Source organism: Rhamphochromis sp. 'chilingali' (assembly GCF_963969265.1).
Source record: "Rhamphochromis sp. 'chilingali' genome assembly, chromosome: 10".
NCBI classification, from domain to species: Eukaryota; Metazoa; Chordata; class Actinopteri; order Cichliformes; family Cichlidae; genus Rhamphochromis; species Rhamphochromis sp. 'chilingali'.
Genome location: NC_137937.1, coordinates 27,138,665 through 27,163,186, shown reverse-complemented (window position 1 = coordinate 27,163,186; position 24,522 = coordinate 27,138,665). Strand labels below are relative to the sequence as shown.

At 42.1% G+C, this 24,522-nt stretch overlaps 1 protein-coding gene across 3 annotated transcripts in view; it reads right to left on the bottom strand.

Moving 5' to 3' along the window:
* sema6a (sema domain, transmembrane domain (TM), and cytoplasmic domain, (semaphorin) 6A) overlaps window positions 1-22,979 on the bottom strand; it is a 105,100-nt gene extending 82,121 nt beyond the window's left edge. For 2 of the 3 annotated variants that reach the window (XM_080893897.1, XM_080893895.1), the window contains exon 1: window positions 20,674-21,062. The gene's annotated coding sequence lies outside the window, so the exon portion shown is untranslated. Of the gene's footprint in view, window positions 1-20,673; window positions 21,063-22,958 lie in introns of those variants that run through there. The other variant, XM_080893896.1, reaches the window with a different exon arrangement.
* Window positions 22,980-24,522: the final 1,543 nt, after the last annotated feature.

Here is a 24,522-nt window from a genome sequence, read left to right as displayed (position 1 = left end):
AGATCCAGTAAAGTTGTCTAATCTTCTAACAGCAATGGAAGGAAGGAGGTAGGGATTTAAAAAATGGAGGGATGGGGATAAGGGTCTGAGGATAGGGGCAGACCTTTCATGTGGTTTTACCCCACTCTAAAATGGGTTCCAGAAGCGAGCATGCTGCGTACACACAGCACTTAAGTCTAAGCTTTTGATCATGAGCTACTGGTTTGGTTTGGTGTGCGTGTATGTGTGCTGAAAGATCCATATGAAGATCATTAATCAGTGACACCGCTCACACGTGCAAGCACACACACGCACACAGTGAGAAAAACCATCAATTCCTTTGTTTTTATTTAGGTTATGTGGTAAACTGAGGAGAAGCTGGAATATGAGCTGAGGATAAGAACTCAAATGAGGCAACGCAGAAGTGCGACTGACTGAAGCACACGAAAAGCCTTGAAATCAGTACTTTGTCGTACATTCTTTAATGCTACAAGCAATTAACTGCAACAAAGCCTTTGATGCCAAACTCTTTGCAAAGATGCAGACTAAAATGTCCACAGACTCTTTACTGTCCCACACGAACAAGTGTTTAATCTTCCCAGATGCACCTAAAACATGACAGGTGACATACATCAGCTGCCTGTTGTACTGCTGTAGGAACCAGCAGCTTTTATCATCCTATTCAGCACCATCTTTCAACTGTACCTATGGATGCCAATGCTGCAAAATGTCAAAACAAATAGCTCAGAGGAACTACTTCAAGAAAGAGACGTCTCACAGATGAATCTGCTTGTCTCGGGTAATATAAACATCATACTCAGCAAGGGTGCGTGGATGTGTGTGTCTGTGTTGACAAGCAGACACATATATGTGTATATATGCTACACATAACATAGACGACTCCCACACATTGTATGATATTTGAAAAGAAAAAGAATTTCATCCTAGTGGAAGAAGCAACAGTGTAATATCAGGCGAGCACACGTGAAAAAAACAGCAACAGAATCAGTAAATATACACTTTTTAATTGTGTGTGCTTGACCTGCTGCGCTGCATATGAGTCAACACTTTCTCTCAGTCACCTCAATCACTGGATTAGCTTCAAAGTCATTTGTCAATTAAATTGCCCTCTTTTGAGAGCCGAGTCCAGCCACAAATCATGTTCAATTGGAGAGGGAGAAATTATGGTGGTGAGAAGGGAATAGGAACAAATTAAATGATCCTTGAAACCTTTGTAGCTCCAGTTCTCTGATTTATCCTTTTTATGCCTTTAAGATAAACTATTGGCATTAGCTTCATCGGCTGCTTTTAGCAGCATAAATGCATGAATATAGATTGACTATTGGTGAAGGTGAAAAGGCTAAAAGCCTCATAAAATTGCTAAATGAGAAATGATCAAAAGAAGAGTTTACTTTTTTTCTTTTTTTTTTTTTAAAGTGCATTTTTCTTCTTGCAACTGAAGGTTTCCCTCTTTACGTCCTGTGCAATGTCACCGTCACAGCCTTGGTGCTAATTACATACAGGACATTATCCCTTGGTATACATGTAAGTCTTCCTCTAAGTCCCAATCAATACAGAGTTTGTTAAAGAGCCACTAATGTCCGTGGCTCCATGCTTCGCAGACACTAACGACCTCGCTCTGGATCAGCCACGACAGCTGAAGACACCCAGCACACGCTGCAATCAATACTTTCTCATACTGGCTCAGTCTTTAGCTCGCTGTCAATCTCACCATCTGTCTTACTGCCTTCGTATCTCTTCTTCTTCTGTTACCAAAGGTGTAATCTCTCCCCCCAATCATTTTCTATACCTCCTATCTTTCCATTTGAGCCACTCATCCACTCTTTCTCTTTCCAGCTATTGGCTGTCCATCGCAATCTATTTCACTCTGTCTCCTTTCTTTTTCCCTTCTACCCATCTTTTTCCCCTCCCTTTCTCTCTCTCTCTCTCAGCCCAGCCAACAGCTTCATTGTCCTTGGGTCGGGGTGAACAATGTCGTCCCACATGGGGCCCCTGTGCAGTCCCAGCTGAGAAGGCAGGGAGCACCAGAAAACACCCATAACTCAGTGTTTCAACTGGGCTTCGGGATAAAGGGAAGCCTCACACATGGCTGACTATGTGGGTCAGCCTAGGATCATTTGTAGACTAGAAGGCCAGCAACTGGCACCAGAATCCCCCACTGAGGGTGTATATGTGTGAGCGTGTGAATGAGTGAGTGGGTGAGTGAACGAGTGTGTCATGTCCCCTTGCAAACCCAGTGGTGTGAGGCCCCCCCTCCCCAGCTCAAGTTCATCTCAGCCAACTATTCTATGGGAAACCTGCTCTTCTCTCCATCGCCATTGCTGCATCCCTCCACCCCCATCCTCTACGGGACCGCACCCAGATGCCTTTGTGAGCAGCGGGGACAAAACAGGGGGTTCTTTGGGGCCACCAATTAGTCCTTCCCCATGGGGCGACAAGGGCGATGAATAGAAAGACCCCCAAACCGTCCACGCATATAATCTCAGCCTTCGCTTTGGAAGTTACACTGTCACAGCCACACAGATTCCACCTTGTTTTCAGAAGAGCCTTCTTGATTTAAAGACACGGCTCGCTGGTCCAAAAAGCGAGCATCCGGATGCCAGCGAGTCACTTTGTCAGAAGAATGCGATGGAACTTACTGTGTGTTCACCCCGCAAGGCACACAAGGATGGCTTTTGGGAGGTGAAGGGGGGGTTAAGAGAAGGTGAATTTTTCCCATCAATCACCAAGTGACATAAGCAACAATACCAACTTGGAATCCATTACCAAAACAAACAAAGACATAGCAGGAGAGTCTGCAACAGGAACCCAACACGGCTGGACAAGCTATGTAAACTAAAGTGGTGACTGAGTAGGAGCAGGGTGAGCCTTTGAATGAACACAGTGATTGCTGGTGAACCGTAACACAAGTCACAGTGACGAGATGTCTCAATAGTTGCATTATCACTGTTACGAGCCCCTCCCTCAAGTGCTTATCGGAGATGGATTAGCTTTTAAGGGGGGGCCTTAATTTGCAGGAAAATGCTAATTTCTTCCTGCTTATAGATGAAATAAAGGTTTTCATGAGTCAAAATTGTAAGTCAAAATTATCTCGATACAAAAATTATTCAGACACAGACTCAAGAGATTTTTGTCTGAATTTAAAACTCCACACCTCTTAACTACGCTAACATTCATCTCCTCATCCTTTTGAAAAACAGTTTGAATGCATTGACTTTTTCTCTAAGAGATAAGGCGCCCAAGAAGCAAGCAGACAGTCTAATTAACGAACGCACACACATACATACACACACAGATTTAAACGTGCCATTTTCTGTTCTCACCTTTTTTAGACTGGCCATTGGCAGAGAGCTAAGAGAACATAACACAAAAGAAGGGAGAAACAGAGAGAGACCGGAGGAAAAGAGGATGAATGTGAGATATTTATGGACATGAGTTTTCTCCAGCAATCCTTTCTCCTGCTGCTCATCCTCCTGTCCAATGAACTGAGTACTGACAAGCCAAGACAGGTTAAGCTTTTACGGCGACCTCCCATCTGATCAAAGTAAGGCAAAAAAAGTCCCGACTCTCAGGCATTATTGTGATAGGCTGCGGTCATGCATTTACATGCATCTTAGCTCAGCTGTTTGCAAGAAGAGAGCCTTGTGCACAAGACTTCAAGTAGCTGTTTGTTACACAAGCTCTCTTTTTCAGCTAATATCTGTCTATACATACTATATAGCCACACTTGGGAAATGCCTGTTACCTGAAATTATCATTTAGACTTGCTCCAGTCAGTTGGAATAAGACCCACAATCCACTGTAACAAAATATACAGACACATAGGTTCACTTACTTTACTTAACTGCAACATAAAATCGATATGTTCTGTTATTTGATATAGGGTTATTGAGGCATAAAAGGATGTGTTGTCAACATTCCCAGTTAAAAATGAAAGACCAGCTTGCTCAGACCAGATCCAGGACACCTTCCACCTGGTCTGAGCAATCGGATTTCATTGCATCCTCAATACATCCTGCATGCATTTGTGCATTTTAGCTTACTTAGAGCTATCCACTGGTGACTGAATCCTCCAAGACCCATAATAACGCTAGGTATGAACAGAACCATAATAATGATATTTTTCTGAAATTCTCTTAAGTGACACTTTAGCAGTCTTTCCTAAAACATCATGAAATTGCATCATAAATTTTCCATAGAAAGAAGTTTAAATCTTATGTGCTGTAGAGGTTTATTGAATAAAAACATGTACAAGGTCATGCTTCAGTTAAATGATCCTCTCCAAAAAGTCATTTAATAAAAAATACATAAATAAATAAAAAACTAGGCTCTGCTCTGAACAGCAAAACAGAAACAGAGAATGCTCTCCAAGTGAGGCGCATGGGCTCTTTGTTCATCATCATCAGCAATAGTGCTCCGCCAGGCTATTTAATGCTTGGCTGGAGAGTCAGGCAGCATTTTATCTTTGTTTCAGTTCCCATACCTGAGGAATACTTTTATATTCTCAAATGTTACACAGGGCAAGTGTCACAGAGACTGTAATTTATGAATTACAATTCACAGTTGCGGTGTACCAAACACAAAACAGAAACCTCTGCTGAGGCTCAGGTCTTTGTCATGTAAAGGTGACAGTGTCACTTAAAGCATTTTCACCTGGTCTTCTTCCACAATGGTATTTCATTACCTTACAGTATAGCCGGTATGCCATCTGAAGGTGAAAGCTGCTTTGTGGGTTCTCACTGAGAGGTGGGGAAGTGCAGGAGGGCTGCTAGGCAATAGATCAATGACTCCGTGTTTCCACAGAGAGCGCGATAGGAAGTACAGGGCGAGCAGCAGCCGATGCCTTAAAATAGTTCTACCGATTGGAGCTCAGCTTTAACCCAAATAATGGAGAGGCTGACCAAGGTCTGCCGAGGTCTGTACATTTTTGATTAGCTCATGACCTCCGGAGAGTAGAAACAGAAGACAGATTTCATACGGACGAGATAGAAAAGTGGGACAGGAGCTTTTTTCTGACTTTTTCTGTCTCTGTCTGGAGCCTTGGCCAATATTTTTTATTTTATTTTTCTAATTAGAGTTTTGAGTATAAAACCAGAGAGAAAGGTGACAATGTAGCTCATGCACAACAGGTTCGTGTGTGTACTGTTAGAGCATGTGTGCTGTGTCTGAGTAATCATCCATCATATCTGTCAGATTAGACCTACCTAGTAATGGCTTCAGGCAAATGTCAAACAGTCAAACACACACGCACGCGTGCATGCACGCACACACACACACCCACACACACACACAGTTTAAGACTTTTTCTTGTATTATTAAAGACTCCTCTTCTGAAGGGACAACAGTTCTACAGCAGACATTAGAATAAGATTAACACATATGGTATGGACTTTTTTTTTTTAAAGAACTTTAATGACTCCAGATTTAAAAAAAATAAAATAAAATAAAATCTGAAGCAATCTGATACGGGCCATTACTACTTTGAGAAGTATCCGGTGGCACAGGCACACATACGTACATCCAGCACAGATGTTCACCCTCTCTTGTTCTTAGCTCTGCTTTAAAGCTACAATGTTTTGTTCATTAATGGTTTCCTCAGCTGAAGAAGATAAACTGAGGAGACCGTTTGTGGTGAGAATGTTTTTACCTGGTAACTTGATGGCAGTTTGCAGCATATCTTCACTCTTGTTTGAACCACAATGTCTCTAACAGCGCTTTACTCATGCAGCACTGTACTTCTCACTCTCTGTCTCTGTCTCTGTCTCTCTCTCTCTCTCTCTCTCTCTCTATATATATATATATATATATATATATATATATATATATATATATATATATACATATATATCTTTCTCCTCCCTCTTCCTCTGTTCCTTTCTGCACTCAGTCTTCTCCCAGCCTCCTCCACCCTCCCCCTCCGCCTTCACTCGCCTTTCTCAGGGTCAATTAAGCTACAGTAACTAAACAGCAGTGCACCCTGTCACATTCCATCCAGTCCCACTCAGTGAGTGACTACAACTTTCAGTAAAACAAACGGGCTTTGAAGGGACCCGCTTCAGCAGCTATTACCATATGAACAACTCACTTCCTACCACACAATGAACTACCTTGACAGACCTTCTGTGGCCTCAGGCTGTCCTTCGTAGAATTGTGTTATTAATGGGGTATAAAGAAGGGTCTGTGTGCAGGCTGTCTGCCCTGTTTCGCCTCTGGTGCTCTAGCCTGGTCTGCCTGGCTCTGCCTTCCCAGCATTGCAATATTCAGCTCATGGGGGGTCAGCAGCAAAGACGCTCACACACACACACACACACACACACACACACACACACACACACACACACACACACACACACACACACACGCACACGCACACGTAAAGTACACACGAGCTCACAGCAGGGTATGGGCATAAGTACAGAGAACACGGAACATGAAATGAAAACTTTGATGTACACACACTTGCACACATGTTCACACAAAAACATGCACACGCTTTCAACTATGAGAGTGCCATACTGTGCACTTGAGAAGCCAACCTCCAGCAAAGACAGATCTATTTCTCTTCCCCTCGTCCACCTCCTCACACAAAGAGTACAGCATGTCAACAGCTGACATCTTTAAGAAGGATGAAAACGTTCTCCTCCTTTTTCGATATTTTCAAACTAAAATAGAAAAGTTCACACTACAACACAGATCTAATTTAAACTGCAGTTTACCGCAGCTCAGTGGAAGTCTGACTTTTTCTTGGAGAAAATTCCTTATGCACAACAGTTTGCGTTGTACTGACAACAGGTTTGTAGAGACTAAATAGCAAGAACGGAGCCGCTTCTGTGAGCCAACGACAGTAGCTTAAGAGACACAAACAAGGCAGACAGCAACGGGAACAAAAACGAATGAAACCGATACGTTTTCATTGTCCGATTGCACTGCAATGCAACTCCGGGACGGCACTTGCTATGAAAGGTGTCATTAAATTGTCCTGGCTTGTTTTACCTGGCCAAAATATCTGTATGTGTACAAGGACAAACTGTACTTGCGAGTAATATTTCTCAATCTACCTGCAGGCAGGTAGATCCGCTTTTCTCGTGACCTGATACTTTCCTGTGCATCTCTACACCTTAAAGGCTAACACAACAAACCTGCTACATTCAAGAGCAGCCATACTGACTGAAACGGAGACGGGGGGAAATATCAGATGAATTGGCTGGGCACCCGACACGAGTTTGTTTGTCTTATCTATATATTTGATCTGGTTAGGGGAGGAAGTTTTGTTCAATGGCTCTTTGTGATCCACCACTGCAGCTTATAGCTTACATCCTCAGGCTGCAGGGTGGGTGGGCAGGAGCACAATCAGATGGGTTCAAGTGAACACTTAATGTTCTTCTCTGCTTGAACGTAGCAAACCAGATCTATAATATGCGTCAACAGGAAACGCAGAGCACACCCTGCAATCAGATCTACTTACATCACAGTGACATGTCTTTTCTCCACATCACAAAGAGGGGGAAAAATGCTAAATTCGCCACACTGCCAAAAATTGTAATTGCAGAAATACTCACGCTGTTACAAACCGTGACTCTGTGTTCTTAGTTTGGCCTCACTCTGATGTTCGTATTCGTGAACATATTGTAATTCAAAGAAATTGGAAACAGCAGATGGCGTGACAAAGTGTTATATTATGCAGCAATATTGTACCATACCTTGTTTTAGTGCTCCCAGTTGAGTTGTAGGAAATGATGCTGCCAAAAACAATCAAGCCAGAGAGATCTAGCATTTGTGTTAAGTGTGAGAGATTCGCTATTATCTCTCTCTCTCTCTCTCTGACTAAAACATTGGATTGATTATATTTTATATAACACCACTGTACTATGAGTGGCCAGTACATATTTTTAAAAAGTATCTCAATCAATGTAATGATTAATGTAATTCTATGATGAAAACAATTTGATACACCATATTGTTTCTGTTAATAATAGATTATTTTATTGTCATCAGAAGAAGTTAAAAAAAGGAACACATATTTATTTTCTTAACCGTTTATCCACTTCAGGGTCTCGGGGTGGGAGGTCTGGACTCTCCACATGTCACCAGTAAAAAACACACAACTTCTTCCAGAACTCACAGTGTTCTAATTGAATAGTTTGATTTATAACAAATACTCAGCAGTGCATGACAAAAAAACCCACCTACTCATAAGTGAGATCCTGGAAGCAGCAATGGTTGCACTAAATGGCTCAAATGATTAATTGACTATCACTGTAGTTGTTAATTAATTTTTAGTGGATTGCCTAATAGATTAACCCTTTAATTCTTTCAGTTTAAGCTCATACATCCCAGCTGACTCCTTCCTTCATCATTAAATTGTGGTCTCCAGCAGGCACCTGACACTAGGAAAACAAAGAAAACCCGAGTCAGAGAATCCACCTTCTCATGGATCAGATCTTCGTCTGACCACAAAGTCATCTGACTCCCAGTGCATATCTGACCCACCGTCACTTGATACACAGAATCCAGCCCAAAACCTGGATAGCAGATACCGGACAGGTAACCCAGCCCATCGAATCGCATGCCTTTAACTTGAGGCAAAGTGTGTTTCTTTGGATACCTCTGTGCACGTACCTGCGTGCTTGAGCCTGACCGTGTATATTATTTTATAGAGGTCTTCTAGAATTTCCAGATAAGGGTCATAATCCCATAAAAGCTTGTCAAAAGCTTGTTATCGCTCACACATGTTTGTTCATCAAACTCCACCTTAAAACCCCTCAGAGGCGGATAAAGTTCCATCATCTGCCAGGTAATAAAATACACTATTTGTTCTCTTATACAAATGTCTGCAGTACAGGTGCGCTCGTCTCTCTGTCCATTTGAGAGATAGTTATCAGTTAAAAGGGTAACCAAAGCCTCAACACTTGTCAGGTCCCCCGTTTTTTCTACATTCAGCTCCTCATTAGGTCCCACTGTGAATAATATCTCCTTTTAGCTCTGTTTACTTGAGGCATATGGCAGGCCTACAGTAGTCAGCAAGCTGTTTCCTATGACTAACCTTTCCACTACGGTTTTATTGGTGCACTCTTATGAGCACATCATATGGTGACTGCAGCATATTTGACCCATGAGCTGAACTCATGATAGCAGTGGTTTCACCGAAAAGAGGAAGACAGCGGTCATCCGTGTGAGGAGGAAAGGCACACAGGGCAAACAGTATTAATGCTTCTATTGATTACAATCTTGCCATCCGCTTCTACACTCTCGTTAGATGTAACACAATGCATCCCAGGGAACGAATAACCATTGCTAATGGCTATAAAAAGCTCTTGAGAATCGGCTAACATTCTAGCCACTAAAATCAATATTTCCCCCAACCACAATCTTTATTTAATCTCAGTATAGTGGCACGAGGAATTAAGGATGAAAAGCAGATGAGAAATTGCTAAGTCAGAACAGAGTAAGAGACACTTGGTTAGCCTAAATTGACTGAAGCTTAGCCACTAAATCTTAGCACCTAACTAAAGTTTACACAGTACCTCTGTGTGGCTGCAACTGATTCAGACATGTTCAAAAATCCACTCTGTTGCTATCCAGTAAGGTACTTTGGATAAAAATAGCGCCTCTCTTCCTGTGTTGTGTCAAACTGACTCCAATCATTCACAGAGGATTCCAAATAACAATTAATTAATGAAAAGTACCTCCCCTGTGCTCACCGCTCCAGTTGACGCTGTAGTCACAACCCAGGCAGTATTTACTATAAGTAATTAGCCCAGAGTTACAGGCATGGAAATCACCGTGATGATGGAATAACTATCTGAATGCCTCAAGGGCGGGACAGGAAACGAGAGCACTCAAACAGACAGTCATGCCTTATTATGCAAGTGGTGGAGGTAAGAAATACAGCCTCCCCAGGTAATTAAGGTCGTGTAGGCAGCTTCTTACAGACAATTGCCCTGAACAAGCCTGGTGTGAAGTGAAAGATGCTGATGTAAAGTGGAAGTGAAAATAAGTGAAACTCTGCAGTGGTCTGACCTCTGTAATCAGAACCAGAATAAAATATTAACTATTCAAGCATTAAAAGACAAACAGTTTGAGCAGGTTACACTATGGATGGATGAGTTGTGAGTGGTATTATTTTAAATATCACAAATGTAAGTGTTGCTAAAATGGCAAGGGAAACTGCATCGCATATGTATAATGTTACTCTAAACGTGCAGCTTGAAGCACACTTCGCAGTAGCCATAAATACTGAATTCTCCTATTGGATGTATTTAAGGCTGTCATTTAATTGCTCAGCTGTCACGGGGTCCTGAGCTCACATGATTATATTTGTGCATACTTATGTGCATGGTGTCATGTGTGCGTAAGAAGCACATGAACCACTGTGCATATAAAGCATATGGCAATATACTTAAGCTACGGCAATTACTGGTAACCACATCCTCATTCTTCACAGGGTTTGTGCTATCTGTGACTGTTAAATTACCACAGTGTGGGTCAGCCAGGGTTACATAGCTTGACTAACGCAAAGTACACACTCACATACACCATCATAGTTGTAAGCACACACTAAGTCCTTCACCTGTTAATGTGTGAAACAAATGACGCTTGCAGCGGCGCCAGAGCGAACACACCACCATGTCCCATCTTATCAGCTGGCTGCATAAAACGCTGTTTGTTCTAGATAGAGTCTGCAACAATCAACCAGTCTGCTAGAGGGGATTCAACTGGCCCTGGATGACTGCACCTCACAGGACTGAACAGAGAAGCAAATCCAGTGTGGCACGGGGGAAGGATGGAGATCAAAGTCAGGTACAGACTGAATGACAACAATAGGCCTACACCACGGGATCAGCTCAATGCTCCAAACTCCCAATCTTATCTAGGTCAGAGCCACACCTCCACAGACTCATCACACTGCCTTTTCTTGCTGTTTGATTTCTTTGTTGTCATGGGTGGTGATGTAATCTAATGTAATTTTGCAGTGTAAACTCTCAAGATGAAGACCAGGTAGCAAAGCCATGGATTTCCTTTGTGAAAACACTCAGACAAGAGCAAAACTAGTTTTTGGAATAAGTCAGCCAAAGAGGAACCAAAACAATAATCTTCTAAAATGTTTTAAACCCTTCAATACACATTTAAAAGGTGGGAACCAGCTAAAAAGAAATAACTTTCTGTTATAAATTTGATTTTTTTTTTAAAACACAAAAATAATTTACTTAAGGAAGAAGAAGGGAAAAAAAACTTCCTTCATCAGTAAAACCCTCCGAAACCTTGTAAATGATTAACTGATAGTGCGTCTACACAGCATCACCTTCCTCCCAGTGTTCCTATCTAGTTACCGGGCTAGCATTACTAGACCAGGTAAAATTAGGATATCTTGTCCATCCAGGCTTAGCTCACATGTACCATGACAAAAACCTGCAGAAGGAAAAAAGACACGAGGGAGAGAGAAACTGAAGTGGTTGACTAATGAATTAGCTGTCTTCTGTTTTTCCTACCTGTCAACCAGCTGAGAACAGTTAAAAGCCTTTATGCAAACAAGATTTGATATTGAGAAAATGCACAGATTGTAATAATCTACCCGAAACAGAAATAATTCTCTGTGATAAAGCCTGACCAGCGTTGACTCATCAAATTCTCTTCAGAGGAGCTCGGCACGTAGCCATCACTCCTCACTCTGATTCCAAACCCAATTAAATAATCAAGGGTTCAACTGCTGTATAATACCATAATCAATAGACAGAAAATGTCTTGGTTATTGGGATGAAGTTAAACAGATCCCACAGAAAGTACAGAAAACCATCAGAGAAACAGATGAGAAGGTCCAAGATTAGCTGAGGATGGGAGCACATCAAAAGATACAGCGTTTCTGTATGCAGCTGCTGCACTGCCCAATCAAACCAAACTCAGAGACCAAAATAAGCCTCGCTGCACATTTCTCAGTCTCAACACACACCAATTTATGCAAGAGTGCATACCTACACAAACAAGACACTAGTTCCAATACATGCACTATAGCCTTACCCACCTTCACAAGCCCAGAAGCATTCACCTCCAGAATAATCCAGTCAGCAAACCTTAACAGGTTTAGAAAAGCAAAGCTTTTTAACAAATAACGTAAAAAGGCCCCCAGTAGGCTGTGATGAATGAATCAACCCAAGCATGCTGTGAACATTATCAGAGTGGGGGATGAATGAATATATTATCATGCAAGGCACAAATTCTCTTCTCCTGCCTCACAGCTTGTCTGTCTTCCTGCCTATCAACCTGCTTGCCTGATTACCTGCCCACATACAGAGCACCTTTTGTCCAGATTAAAGGGGGATGGATGGGGCAGGATGAAATATTATTTCTTTTCACGAGAATTCATTTTGAAAAGGAGATGCATTGGTTTCTTTGCTGTGCCTCAAAGCTTCACTGCCTCCCTTCCTAACTGTCCAGACTCTTTCTATTACCCTCTTTGACAGGCTGTCTTCCTCTGTACCTGTCTTTTTAAATGTCCCAGTTATCTCTAAGTCTGCATTCCTGCATGCCCCTAGCATAACTGTCTATCTGACAGTCTTGTTTATTTTCCCAGCTCAAGTTTGCTGTCTATACATTACGTTTATGTCACTAATTAGCACTAACAAATACATTTTGTGAGCAACTTACAATGATTGAGTTACATTGGGAAACTGCTACAAAACTATGTGTAATTTCTCTATTTTATTTTAAGTTTCACTGTAATTGAAACATGCCTACTGGTTTTCCCTGTTTGTCGTATTTTTGCTAAGCTTGGCTATCTGCTGCCATTTGGGGGCAGAGTCAAAAATATGTTTAACAACTGGAAATGCAGAATTCTCTATTTTTATGCGTGCACTGTTTTTTGTTCTTTGCTGCTAGAAACACCAAAGTCAAAGGTTATAAAGAACTTTGTTTTAGGTGGGTGAAACTGAGTGTAAAAATAATTAAAATGATCCCCTGCAGCTACTGTCTGTGCTTCTCCTATGTACTTCTTCGTGCTCCATTGTTTCTCCCGCTTCTCCTTCTTGCGGTGTACTGTGTTAATTCGCTTTCCTGGTTAAGCCAACCTTTCAACCAATCATCATTTGACCTACATGTAGCGTCATCGCCCAGGGGCGACACGGTGTTTGCTCGTTGAAGGACTGTACGCGAGCCTCCACGTTGTGTGAATTCCCATAATCCATCTCCCTGCGTAGGTGGGAAGCTACAAAAACAGACACCAACGCGGGACCATAAATTGGCCTTCAGCTGGCTTCGAGTATAAATGGATAAAGCTTCGGATTTTTAACTAAACCAAAACAACAATTTTTCTTTTGACCAAGTGTTTCAGGAACCTAACAACACGTGGGATTAGGAATCGGTTTACTGGTGTTTATGTCGAAGTCCTGCATTCTGCACCATTTACCCCGGCCTCCTTCCTGTGACTTTTCTGCTGTATAAGGATTTACGTTTCCTGGATTGTAAAAACATTACCTGTAAACACTATTATGGCAGCTATTTAAATATATTCAACTGGAGATACAGTTGCCTTTCTAGCTGCCTACCTGCCTGCTAGTCACCCTGTTTGCCTATCTGTTTAGTTTCCTAAGCTCAGGCTGCTATCACACCATACATTTAATCATTACAGGAGCCCTGACTATACCAAGCAGTTTCCCTGAGCTGACTGAACTGCATGCATGAATGTGTGTGTGTGTGTGTGTGTGTGTGTGTGTGTGTGTGTGTGTGTGTGTGTGTGTGTGTGTGTGTGTGTGTGTGTGTGTGTGTGTGTGTGTGTGTGTGTGTGTGTGTACGCCTTTGTAAGGCCTCCACTCAGCATAGTGATGATAAGTACTCCCAGCCCAGCGCTCTGCATGAGCTGATGGACAGACAGGCCAAGAACATTGGGAGCCTTGTGGTGAGTCGTGTGTGTGTGTGTGTGTGTGTGCGTGCGTGCACGTGCTTTCGGTGTTGCTTTTTTTTTGTTAGCCAGCCACGCCACCAGAGCTTGCCACATGGCTGCAATTTGTTCATTAACTATGTAATAAATGTACACACACACACAGAGGTAATATTGTTCGGAGTTCTGCCTGATTGGATTCTGAAATAGAGGACCCTCAGGGGAATCACTTGTAGTCTACCAGCCACTGTGACCAGGGGAAGACAGATTTTTTAACAAGGGTTGAGACAAATGCTGAAGAAGCACACAGAGTCTGGATTTTTCTACCTCTAATAAGAAACACTGTGAATATAAACTAAGATAATACTGGTTGGGTAAGGTTTTTCATGTTAGCAACTAAATCTACTCCTTGATTCTGATTGCTCGCATATGACCAGATGTAAAACTCCTTTCTTAATACCGTTCATGTTTATGTGCCTAGAACTCTAGAGACCACTGTAAATAATTAATATGAACCCGGGACCAATTACAAGAACTCTATGATCATCATCAGTGAATCAGATGAGTTTGGGATGGTTGTTACAAATCACATGCTGACTCGGATATCAATTAAAGGTTGCTTAAGTATAAGCTTGCCCAGCTCAGAGCAAGCTAATGCTTGCTTGTATCACAGCAAGCAACATTAGATTATCGAACGGCAGATAATTTAAACAGAAATATTGCTGTGGAGGGAAAAAAAAAATCCAGAAACGTGGATCATAAACGAAATCCGTCAAGTCCTGTTTGGCTCGCGTATCTAAACCAGCAGTTCGGCTTTCAGAGACAACTGCTCCTCCCACATTCAGCGAGGCTTATAGCCTCTGGAAGAGTGACTGCTGCTCTGCCTTGAGCATACCGATCACCTTACACACTGGCTTTCCTCTACTTTGACAAGTGATACACATACATGTATATCAACACGTGCACAACCGTGCATGTCTGTTTGCACAGCTACTCACAGAGCTATAAAATCTGCACACACACACACTCAACCTTTAACCCCTCCCCCACCTGGATTAATTCACCTGCTGCACCTGAGAATGCGAGCACTATGATGTCACCTGCAATCCCATTACTTCAAAAGCACAAAAGCACCCCACTGCCATCAGTACAAAGAGCAAACACACCCTCTCACTTCTTCCTTTGTCCCTATGTCCCCTAATAGTAATTCCCCAGCAGAAAGTCCATACACAGTGAAGGGAGAATTACAGAGTGTGCTGTACAATCAGGTATTCTTGAGTTTCTGCCCACTAGCACCCATTACGTGCACCACTGTAACAATGACAAGCTTTCTTTATCCCTCTTCAATCTTACTGACATGAAAGAAACTGCCCTGACGCATGAATTTGTGTGCACTAAAAATGCGCCTTGTGTGCGTATGAGTGAATTTGTGTGTAATTGTGTACACGCATTTGAGTGAAAGGTGGTTGTGCAGTGAGAATCCCATGATTACAGTGCTGCCAGTGGACTGCACTCCCAGAAGCCCCCACTGGAAATACTCACAAGCAGGGAATGATGTGATGAGACAAGGCGATAATACAACCACCACATTAGTGCATGGTTAGCCATTAAAAGACCCAGATGAGATTATGAGGTCATATGGGAGGTACAAAGCCTACAGCCAAAACAAGAAGTCCTTCTGTGAAAGTACCGGCACATGTTCATGTTTTCCTTCTGCGTGAAAGGAAGCAAATATAAATCTGGAGAGAAGGAGAACAGGGCTGAAAAAAAAAGAAAAAAAAGCAACGAGATAGGCAGATGATAAAATGCTAAGAGACTGAGAAACAAGAGCTGATAGCATGAGGTATTCCCTGCCTTGGAAATTTCCATAGTGGTCGATTTATGGACTTATCTATCATGGAATAACACATGAATTCAGCATGATTTGCCATCAAAACAACCAACTGAGCATGAAACAGGCGATCCTTGCCCATCTTCCATTTCAGCTTAGTGGAAGGATTTTTCCATTGTAAAGCAAGGTGAAATAGCAGCAGTTCAATGTACTGTAACACACTGGAGATGCACCAGCCCCATGAGCCTGCTATTCACAAGATGATGCCTACTGTGAAAATATTCTTCTGCTCTCTTTAGGAAGGAGAAAGCAGAGAGATGGAAAGAGTTTATGTACGTATGTGTGTGAAAGAGAGAGGAGATAGAGGATTTACTGCTGAGATAAAAATGGAATCCATTTTGGTTCTTGAAGCACTCTCACCCACAGCGTGAGGACCTGCTCGGTGCGTTATCCTGGCATTGCTCTTTCAGTCACTTCCCCTCTTCCCTCCTCTGCTCTCTTTCAATTGTTCAGTCTTCCCCACACTACACTCTTTATATAATTTCCTCTTTTCCTCCTTAGTCACACCTCCTTCCTTTCCTTTCCTCCTCTCTCCTCCCCTTCTTTCTCTCACTTTTCCTCTCTCTAGGCAGTAACGCACCCCAACACTGTCTCAGGTCCTGAAACTATGGCAACGGAATGAGAGAGCAAGCGCTCTCTATGATTAATAGATGAGAGATGCAGTGCCAATCGCTGGGGCCTGGGGAGGAGGGACAGATGCACTCGAACAACGCCACGCAAACACGCACACACAGACGCAGAGAGTACACACAATGAGAGCACACTCAAACCCCCCCTCGCCATTAGCCACCCTCTGTGCTTTGTGGTACTATACGCACGGAAAAGGGTCTGACTTAGGCACTACACAGAGACACAGACACATAAGCAAATTAAGAGGCAGTAAGCAGGGGTTTTTCTGATGCTTAACATCCACATGACACACAACCTTTCTTATTGGCTCCCAACAAGCAAACTAACCACAGAAATAACCACAACCACAGTAGCGGATGCAGCCCTAATGAGTCTTAAAAGACTGTGGATGTGTCCATGACTCACAGCTGGCTTCTCTTACCTGCAGAAGCACAACAGCAGGACGGGAACTAGGACATCATATTTTAACACTGTGTGCCGTGATTTACATCATCTGGTCTGTAGCGCAAGACTTGGTTGTTTTCAAGGCCACTCATTCATCCATCTCCCAGGCAATCACACAAAGCCCTGCTGTTTTTGGATTATCCCTGCAAATGTATTTCCTTTCCATTCCATCTGAGTAATGACAGGCAACCAAACCCAGCTGTGACAAAGGTATTACCACATGTTAATGTAGCATACACTAAGTGCTTAAAATAATAATATGAAGAGAAAGTGCACAATTTAAGCTGATTTGAAATGTTTCAGTGGATGGGTTTTCATCTAGCACGCACGGCAAAGTTTGGCTTCTCTCAGTCTTCTCCTAGATGAGCTGGCTATCACTTTCTAATTCACTTAATTTCCAACAACAAAGCATTGCCAAGGACCAACAGCCAAAACACCAACAGGCACTGCTTGCCTGGTCCTTCATGCCTCTGGCTTTTTTGGCATGCAGTTTACAACACGGTCAATCAATTATGCTAATGTAATGAGTATGAAGAGTGTTTAACACATGGATGGTTAATTCTGTGGACGCACTGTAGAGTCATTTTTTATGGAGCCACAAGGGTTAAGGCTAAGTGGGAGAAAGCAGCCAGTTAGAACAACACATTGAATCCGTGTGTGTGTGTGTGTGTGTGTGTGTGTGTGTGTGTGTGTGTGTGTGTGTGTGTGTGTGTGTGTGTGTGTGTGTGTGTGTGTGTGAAAGACAGCGAGAACAAGAACAACGCGCAGAAGCTAGTGATTAGTGATTACATTCTCAATGAGCCATGCTGTGAATGGAGCATACAGGACTCTACAGCACTGATATATATCAAGTGCCTGTAGTACAGTGAATACCATTTATCATCTCATATAAACAATGAGCAACATGTTCCAGTAAAAGAAGGCTGTATGGTGTATAATGAGTAAATAAACTTTTTTTTATTAAGGAATCACAAATATAAGTTAAACAAAAGGGTGGATGCAAATCTCAGCATAGGTCTAATATCTTTTATATCTCTGTCAACATTTTTTTTTTTCAGATAAAATGATGTAGTTATCAAATAATCACAGAACTCATTGCCAACAAAAAAAGTGAGACGGAGCAGCAGAAGGTTAAGTACAAAATAATGTTTATATAGAGCAGTTGTATAATTTGTTGTAGCAGGTTAGGATATCTTCCTGCTTGTTTTTCTTTTACCTTCTGAATCACAGCAGACTCCCACTGAATCTGAAAAGAGAGCCAGCCAAAAACAGACACTGTGCCATAACATCTGTGATGCAAAAGTTCAAACCCAAGCTTCTTTGATTGAGCTGACCCGCGTTTCTAAAACAAAATGTGTTAAAAGCACATCCACAAAGCCGGGATTACGCTCTTTCTCCGGCTTTGTTCTGTTACTAGAGGTTTGTTATTTAGTGTTACGGTAGTGCAACTGAGGCGGCGGCAATTTAGAAAGACGTGGAAGCTGAAAATGGGGTAAGCATCAATAAATCACATTCAGATGACTAAGATGCGTTTGATGCTTTCTTGTAGTCTAATTGTTTCTAAAAAAAAAAAAAAAAAAAAAAAAAAGCCCACACACCAAGGATGTGCATCAATAAAACATGGCTTTTATTAAATATGCATAAATACACACACTATTGAATGCAGACTATTGACACTGACTGAATGAGGACCAGCAGTTAACAGTGGCTGACTGTTGTGGCTGTTTATAATAGAGGGCCAATTCATTTGAACAGGAGCAAAGCTCTTTATCAATTATTCAGACCCACTGTATTAAAGCAACATCTGCATCTGTCCTTAACTGGCAAAGGTAAATACAAACTCTGTCTCGCTCTTTCTATTTCTGCTTCTCTCTTCCTCTCTCTGTCTCACACACTCACGCGCGCACACATACAGTGTGACAAATGCACATCAGTCACACACAATGCCATCCCCGTTGCTATTGTTAGGGGATCGGCGGATCAAACGCTCCACAGAGCATTGCTCCAAATACAAGCAGCAACTCTGGTCGCCCTGCTTTATTCTGGGTTTTTTTTTTCAGGAGGACAACAGGCAGACTGTTGTCACTAAGGTAATCATGCTGTAATTCATGTGTCAGCACAACCAACATGTCAAAATATAAAGTGCTAATAGTAGGATTAGCACTCTTATTGGTGGTGCTGTATGCTGCGTGAGGCAATATGGTGGGACTTGCGGGCTGTGCAACATCTTAAGAAAAAAAAATGCCTCCAGGATTTTTCAATGCCTCCAGGCTAATGTTGTAGGAGGAGAAGAGGTAACATGTTAAAACATTTTTGCTCTTTCCCCATTTAAGATCTGTGTGTAATACCCAGCACAGTGTGTATGCTGACAGCAAAAAAACATAAGGTCACACGTGAAAAAACACAGAGGAGCCCCAAATATTTCCAGGCATTTCAGGGAAAACATGAACTACAACACCCTTTCCTCTCAGAGCTGGTGTAAAGTTTTTTTTTCTTTTTCCACTTAGAAAAAAAAGGCTGATACACCATGTGGTGCATCTGGAAAACAGTTGACATGATGCATATTTTGCGGTCTGCATTCAAAAGTGCTTGGATTCACCCATTTCTATCAGCTCACTTGCACACTTTCTAATCTATAACCTACATTCAGAGTTTGAAAATTCCTTTTCCAGCTATTCCCAGTGCCTCTGGGGAAATCGAGGAGAGGAGAGGAGAAGGGAAGGGAAGGGAAGAGAGGGGCAATCACAGAGTAACTGGGTGTTGGCACTTGTGTTGGATGTGGTTTGTGAGGCCTCTATCTCTCCTCCAGGCTTGATAAATAAATAGAAATAATGTGCAGAAGCACTTCTTCTACTGGCTAATCCACTTCTCAACCTGCGCCCCTGGTCAATATTAGAAACATTTGACTGATCTTTTGGAAAAGAGTAACAGTGACCACTCCATCACCTGGTGGCTGAACACACCCTAACCAGTGTGCCTGTCCCTCTGTGTGTATGAAACACACGCAGAAAGCGAGAGAGAGGAAGAAAGTCTCAGCCCGCAGAGTAGCTCACTTCGCAATAAAAACATGAATGTAAAATGATTAATTCACATCACATCCCTGTGATTCAATCAAGAGTTTTGTAGAAATACTGTGAAGTAGAAAGATTGTTAACAAAATTAGTCCACCCTATGAATATCTGCTTTAAATACAGATACATTTACTCCACGTAATGTGGAAATAAATTGCAAATGAAAATCCCGTCATGCACTGTAATAATGAAGCGAGGACTCGAGTATTATGCGTTTTCATAACATTAACATTAATATCTTAATAAGTGTGTTTAATGGCTGTAGTTTGAAAGTAAGCACTGTGAAGTCATGGGGCGGGAGGACTACAGTCGGTCCACTCCAGCAAGTTCCTACAAACACGTTTCCCCTCCTTATTTTCATATTTTGAAATTATACACTGGTATTGTTTTTTCTCGTGTTTAGACGCACTAGTTTGATCCAAAATAGGTCCTCCGAGACTTACACTTCTTTCTACTATATGAACAAACAGCATAGGAGGGATTACGCACGAAATTATGATCTGTTTAAATCACCAGATGGTATTTTTCTTGCGGAAAAGGATCACAGTTCTCATATGAATGTAAAATGTACACATTCTGATTCACACATTTAATAAAAATGCTTTTGTAAATACCCGAAAACATACTAAGTTGATACGGTTACCGCGCGAAGCTGGTGCACTTGTCGCCCGGTAGCCTGGCTGCACAGAAAACAAGCCTCCGGGGTTTGAGAAAGGCTGGTACGGGCTATGAGCGCATGAAGTTAGACGTAAACAAAGAAATCTCACCTTCAGCTCATGAATGGATATCCCTCGGAGTGGTTACACAGCTCTGCCTTTTAGTAATCCATGAGATGTGTCCCTCAAAGCAGTTCAGATGGTGCTCGCTTTAGGATAACAATACGAGCGCTACTTTTCTCATGCGCTTCTTTTTGTTACATGCCGCGCTCAAATCACACCACTCAAATCGGAATATCCATCGGAAATCCACACTAGTGACAAAAAAGGACGCTTTGCCTCGTAAACTTCCCTCAGGTAAACTGTACGAACACAAACAACCGGGTGTCCCAGAACTAGCTACGGAGCTGAACGCAGTCCCTTCCACAAAAGCCGACGGTCATCCTATTTGGAGATGAAGCTTCTTACCAGACTGAAGCGGAGCGCAGCAAGCCCAGCTGTCACCCACCCGCTACACACACACTCTCTCTCACACATGCATAGGGAGGAGCTACGTCTATGGAACGGGAGCTATTGTGTCAATGGGTGCCAGTTATGGACAACTGTATTTCTATTTTTACGCAGTGGAATGCGCGTTGGAGAAAGAGAAATCTTGGGGGCTATTAATAGTGTCGACACAGGAAAAAAACACAAAGAGGTTATTGGGAATGTCAATAAGATTAACTGGTATTCTGTATTCTGCTCTGCTCCGGGCCGAGGACGCAAACTGTCACTGGTAATTTTGATGACACAATAAAGATGCAGGTCCTCCTTCGACCCCCCCCGCCGCCGCTTTTGTCAATGCGAATCGGAATATGATCAGGTTCAAAGTCTGCTGCCAGTTGTCTCTGCGCTGATCTCAGGGCGCCTACCGCCTTCCCTCTTAGGTGGTCCCGGGCCTGGCACGCGCGCACGCACACTGCTGTAACTGGGATTTTACAAATGAGCCCTTACTTTCCTTGACCCTCATCTCATCAGAGAGGCCATCAGGTAAAAATCTGAAAACAACAGCGAAGTTCAAAAAGTTGTTGCTTAAATTTATGCTACATGAACTATCTGATGTTAGCGATGCGTGCTCCGCTTAGCCTTTCCCCGACTCTCTTACACACAAACACACACAGACACACTAGTGTGTACACCCAGCATTGAACTAAGCCAAAATCAACATCAATTTGTTACATTTAAAACTGAAAGCCTGCCACAAAGCACAAACATAACTGCTTGTGTGTGTGTGTGTGTGTGTGTGTGTGTGTGTGTGTGTGTGTGTGTGTGTGTGTGTGTGTGTGTGTGTGTGTGTGTGTGTGTGTGTGCTGTCATATACTGTGTTTTGTGTACCTGTCAGCATGTATGTCAGCATGTATGTCGACATCTAGATCATGTCAAAAAACTCATGAGAGGCAAAGCTAACTTGTGTCAGGTCTTGGGCTTATCATTACATTATAACAAGCCACCTGTGAACGCAGCTGTGTGTGTGTGTGTGTGTGTGTGTGTGTGTGTGTGTGTGTGTGTGTGTGTGTGTGTGTGTGTGTGTGTGTGTGTGTGTGTGTAATTGTGCTCCTGAGTATAAGCCTGTCAGGCACTATTGCTATAATGTTACTGTAACAGTTCAGTACAGTGTGTCTCCACCGGCCCAATGCCAAACTCTATACAGTGGTTCCTCAGTGTAAACTAATGCACTCCTGTCTGCCAACCCTTGCCTCATCTGTTATCATTTAATTTGCTTTAAAAGCAAAACCCATTTAACATCATGCAGTTGAGGCATTATAGAGGGCTGTGCAATGTGATGGAGGAAACATAATCACTTTGCTGCTTTTATCTTTTTTTCACTGCAGATATCCATGTAGTTGTCAGAAAAATCTTATATTGAACCGGCTGGAATTAAAACGTGAGGTGGATGCAAACAAAAGCACCTCTTTGGCAATTTTTTGGCTGGAATGAATCTTATCTTATAGTATAATTATAAGCAACAACTTTGTGTGAAATCATTAAAATTCTGCGTTTGATATCAATGTACTGCATGCTGTTGACAAACGCAGGTGAATCATTATAGATACACACAAACCCAGATGAGAAAAGCATCTAAATCTCCTAACATCAATAGTCAGGCAAATGCTCCAAGTTTCAAACCAAATCAAACTACATACAACTCCTGAGTATTTCACATACTCCGTCTTTACAATCTTTAATCTCTCTCCCTCTATCTCAGTCGGTCTCTCTCACACTCTCACATACACTTTGAAGTGGAAGTGTTGCAAAGTGTGGGAGGCGGGCAGGATATAATTCGAGCTCAATAATGTCAAGATATACGCCAGTTAGTTTGAACTCTGGAAATATGCTCATGTCAGAGCTTATCTTACTTATCTTGGTGAAGTTGTCCCAGGCGCATTAGGACTCTGTGTGGAAGAACTGTGGTTGAAATAGAGCAACCATCAGAGCCCAGGCTGGGACAGACAGCAGGCACACAACAGCGATTCTTCAGGGACTCAGCTTGGCTCACACTCAGGCCTTTTTACATCTCCTGACTAAAAGAGTACAGCTCTTATATTCGCCAGTCTTCTCTCCAGCCTGTAGAACAGAATCCATGACATTAACTTCCTGGAGTGTCACAGATATCCTCTGCTCATTTTATTGGCTTCCAGTAATGTCTTACAACTAATTCACATCCTTGTGCTAGCCTTTAAGGATCACAGGCACCTTCTGCCACTGTGTGGCTTTAAAAGTTTAGTAGCAACGTGCAGCAATTTCCTGTTCCTTTGGCACTTCAGCCTCCTTTGCTGCCTTTTCTTCTGTTAGCAAAAAGTCTTACCACTGCAAAAATACTTAAGCTATGGTAGCTGGAGCCTTTCCCAGCTACCATAGGTTGAGAGGCAGGGTACGCCCAATCTGTCACAGGGCGAACGCATCATCACAAATAAATTTTCATAACAGGCGAGTGTGTATTTATTTACATTTACATAAGCAACCGCTGTCACACTGATATGTACTATGACTGCAACATACAGTTCATGTGGAATGGATCTCATAACCTGCTTGAATTAAAATGGAAACAACATCCTAATAAATTAAATAATGTGTTGTGCATCCAAGAGTGAGTCTACCTTTAAATGTACAGTGCCAGCAAGAAATAAAGACATACAATCAAGATTGTCAAAAGTTGCACAGCTTATCCCAGAATTCAGCCCATCTGGGAATCAAGTAATTACAGCATCAACACGAAGATAAGAATGTTAAACAGTGATGTTAAAATCACTTCTGCTATATGGTTCAGAATGCCGCTGAATAACACAAACTGACGTCCAGAGACCAGAATCATTCCAAAACAGCTAGCTATAAAATAAAAATCCTTAAAATCTATTGGTGAAACAAGAACACCAGCAAAAACATGCTGAAAAACACTAAATGCTTTAGCATTGCTGATGAAATGAAACAGCGATCTTTTACATGGCTAGGCTATGAATGCCAAAATTCCTAAAGTAGCACTTAAATGGATACTCCCAGGAAAGTGAAAGCAAGACAGACTCCCAATACAGAACGACTGTGTTAAATGTTGTAGCTAGTCAAGTTTGAACAGATACAAAATGCACCATATTTTCTACATAGAAACTTAAAAAACGTTTATAAAAAAACATACATAAAAGCAGAAACAGAATCTAAGTTATATTTAAATACTGTATTTGAGTAATATGTAATTTTACATTCATGTGAAGATATTTAAGCACGTCATGTCTGTACTTGGACTCACCAGTTTACACACAAGTCATTCCAGTGTTTATCTGAAAGACTCGTGTAGGTTTTGTAACTAAGCCTGCAGGAGACACTGGAGTTTTGTTGTGCTTTATATCACAAAACGGTATAGGTGATTGGGTGTCTATTTGAGGCCTGCTGAGCTGTGTGTTTTACAGCTGGACTGCTGGAGGAGCA